General features: G+C 31.7%; 1 non-coding gene across 1 annotated transcript; it reads left to right on the plus strand.

The window, feature by feature from the left end:
• The first annotated feature begins 1,781 nt into the window (after positions 1-1,781).
• Positions 1,782-1,863, plus strand: Trnas-gcu. Its single transcript has one exon. It is a non-coding gene; the product is annotated as a tRNA-Ser (tRNA).
• Positions 1,864-4,118: the final 2,255 nt, after the last annotated feature.

Raw genomic sequence — 4,118 nt, forward strand, 5'->3', positions numbered from 1 at the left:
CTGCTTAATAGCACAGACACACGGTGTAGTAGAATGTTAACAGACAAAAATAGGATAAATTAAATTCAGTTGTGACTGAATAGTTACATATATTACTATATGTTACTTTTTTGCCTGTGCTATTATATAGGGATGATGCAACTTCTATCCCTACTATCTTGTTTACATTGTGTTTGAATGGTTGATATTAGCCATCCCTACATTTACTTCCTTTTTCTTTTAATGCAGTATTTCAATAGACAATGGAAGGTTGTATTTACAATCAAGTTTTAAATACAATGAGGTTCCAACTGTAATGTTTATTATTTTATCTATTATTGGCTAGCAATTCCTGTTTTACCTTGTACTTAAGATTTTTAAACAAACATCACATTTTGGTAGAATAGCTAACTTCAAGGAGTAATGATAACATCGGTAACACTAGAATTATGATTTTTTTAAATTACCACTACTTATTGATAATACTTATAAAAGTGGATATTCCGTTTGAAACTATTCACCTGAGTGAAAGTGGTTGACACAATTTTTTGGTTTTTGAGTTATCATGTAATATAAAATAAAGCAGAAAAAAGAAAAACAAGAAATTCAAACTTTTTTGCTCTGATACTTTGATCTGATTTCCAGATTTCTCTTACTGTCTTTCACCTTAGTTTTAGTTTTCCATTTTCATATAATATTAATGCACAAAAGTCGTACATCAATGCATTGAGTTCTCATATATATATATTAGCGCCCCCCCCCCAGTGGAACAGCGGTATGTCTGCGGACTTACAACGCTAGAAACCGAGTTTCGATACCCGTGGTGGGCAGAGCACAGATAGCCCATTATGTAGCTTTGTGCTTAACTACAAACAACAACAACATATATATTAGCAAAAACATTTTAAGTTATGTTTTATTAGTTTGTGTTAATTAATTACATCTCAGGCTCATTGTAGAAAGCTTCCATTTATTTCCTGTTTCTCCTAAATCTATATGGTTACTTGTTGTTGTTGTTGCTTTTTTTTGCGGTATGGCTCCGGAAAAGCTTGTGAACCTACAAATTCCTAATTTTCTTCTAATTTGGAGTTTTTAGGTAGTTTTATTCACGAGTTATTGGTACTGGAGTTCTGTGGTGAATAATTTTCTTAAACAAGTTGAGATATCTTTGGAAAACTTATAGTTTTGTTCAACGATGGCCGTATCTTTTTCTTCTCTGTTTTACCTTCATGTTGATATCTTTTTTTAGTTCAATACCTTAAACTTTTTTATCAATTCTATATTGATGAAAAAATATATACGAGTGATAGTTTTATAATATTTAACTGAAAATAGCTCTTCGAAAACAACAGTCACATCCGTTATAAGCAGCAATAAAATTAGGTTCTATTATGCATGCGACGATAGAAGCATTTGTCATCATAATGTATGCACAAGTCTGATTACATAAAATCGCAGGTCAAGCGCCTGCTTAAATCTATTGTAATGTCATCTAAATATTGCACTTGGACTTTTTCTTCGTATTTTTTGTTGTAACGTTGTACTTTCCTGGCTGGAACTCTTGAGCTGATGCAGAAATAGGTATGGTGCGAATGTTATTTTGGTTAATAATAATATCAACATCAGTGTTATATGATTCGTTTAAGCTTAACACACGATTTATAATTTCAAAAGTTGGTTATAAGGACACTGCACCATATTAGCACTGGTAAAATATGGTAGTAGTAAACCAAAATTATTTATATAGAGCTTAAAAATATAAAATATATTGATAAGTTGTTTTATTCATCGTTGCTTTACAAGACGAGGTGGCCGAGTGGTTAAGGCGATGGACTGCTAATCCATTGGGCTCTGCCCGCGTGGGTTCGAATCCCATCCTCGTCGGGTGATAATTTTTTTTCGTTATATATGATGATATACGTATATGTTTGAACACATGTAATATAGTTATAAATATGTTATTTAAACATGTTCAAAACAATAAATGCTTTTTATTAGCTTGTAAGTTTATAATTGATATTGACGTTAGTTTCGCTTTTGAATGCCAACTATTTTAGTTGAAATGTATTTTAACGTGTAAAAATTATTAAAAATCGTTAATACATATGTATATTCTTTAAATGGTTTAGTAGGCCATAACTAACAAAACGAAGTTGCAGAGAGGTTAGGGAAGAATGGCATTTAATTTCTTTCATAATATAAATTAGATGCTTAATTTCTGAATTTCATTCATGTTTGTGCTTAAATCAAATAAAGTATACAATCTGGGTAAAAGAAATTTGAAACATATGGTACACAGTCAAAAGATTACAATCCCTAACTAAATATTTTGGGATGAGTACATGGTCTGGTGATAAAACGATTTTAACTTATATATTATGTTGCTAGATGGCAGCACTAACCCTTAGTGATACAATACAGACTTCTCACGTTTTCTTTATGATGTATCAAGAATTAGCTTGAAAAAGCATAAAAAAGAACAGAAATATGTGAAGGACTAGCAAGTCAACACTAAGTTTAAAATACGAAAACTATTTCTCCAGTTTAAAATGTGTTTGTTCTGTGTTTTATACAATCATGCATTTTTGAAATGATATATAAAAAAATATATTTCTGAGTAAAATATGGTAAATCCAACAGAGATGTGGATCAGAAACTTGTAATACAGTTCGAGCTTATAAAGAGGCCTAAACTGTGGCTTAGCATTAGTATAAAACCTTAAGAATTGAATATATAACATAGTGTTACCTATCTGCTTGTTTGTTAATTTCCGTTAGAAATTCTTTCCGAGGAACTTCAGCGATACTAGTCCTTTCTTGATTAAACCAGTTTATTCTTTCTCGATACAAACTTTTAGCACACAATAATTCCACAGTCAATACGTTTCTCGTCACTTTAAACTCAACAACTTTTATAACACACGCTATAAATCACAGTGATTCACACTCTTTACTTGCCGTCACTACTGTTCGCTTCTTTAATTATCTATCTCTATATCTATCTATCTATATCGCTGGCTTTCTTTGCCAGGCTTATATACTAAAAAAGAGGGCGCCTAGCAAATACTCGAACATTTGCGGTTCCCCAATAATTCGAGAAACTCCAGCGCGCATGCTCCCAGAGTCACGCGACTTCCGCTGTCGTAACAATAGAATACTCGGCATATGTCGTAGTTTCTATGAATGAGATATTCTAAAAACGTAACAATTAATATTTGTTCATAGTTTTTACTTATTTGCAGGTCTTTTTAAAATTAAATTAGCCATCTGGTTGCTTGTAGCATCGGTGAATGTTCTAGTATAAGTTAGAATCATTTAGTTTACTTGTTAAGAATTGGTTAACACTTTTTTTATGTCCAGAATAACGTGCAATGCAAGAATCTCCAAATGCCTAAATGATATGTAGTACTAAATCTCTTAAATTGAGCTCACAATATCTGCTCGAACTACTTTACCTTACACACAGAAATGACATTTCTACAGGACATTCGGAATAAGACTGACTTCCTTAAACATTTCCCAGAAAATATAACAAATAAGTCTCTAGCCAACAAGATTGCACATACCGGGGAACTCTCATCCTTCCATTTTTAGGAGGACAAAGCATTATTGTAAACATTCAAGTTGAAAACTAATTAATAACTTTTAACTCGAAATCGTCGACATATCAACTATATGTATTCACAACATGTTCCATCACAAAGACATATTTCCTATTTCTCTTAGTCCATGAGTGGGTCATCAATAAAAGTGTGGCGATACATCGATACGATGCGAGTATCGTATTATGAAGCCGTATCGATACATCGTCCGATAATATTTATGTATCTTCACGAAATCTGGCAAGCTTTCAGTAAAAATTATGTCTTTTGTACAGAAAAAAAATCAGAATTTCTAATAAAGTATTTTTGCTAAAAATTAATGATTCAATAAAGGAATATAAGTATTGAGTACTACATGTTGTCTTCATTTCTTTTATCAAAAACATTACACGCGAAGTAATATAACAAATTAAAGATAACAAAATAGACAGACAGATTTTTTGATTTTACTTCTCTTGCCAGCTACCATTTAGCTGATCAATCCTGAGAATTTGTAAAAGCACTGTAAAGTGTGAAGTACATAAATAAGACAATGTTA

This window comes from Limulus polyphemus, unplaced genomic scaffold, assembly GCF_000517525.1.
Source record: "Limulus polyphemus unplaced genomic scaffold, Limulus_polyphemus-2.1.2 Scaffold524, whole genome shotgun sequence".
NCBI classification, from domain to species: domain Eukaryota; kingdom Metazoa; phylum Arthropoda; class Merostomata; order Xiphosura; family Limulidae; genus Limulus; species Limulus polyphemus.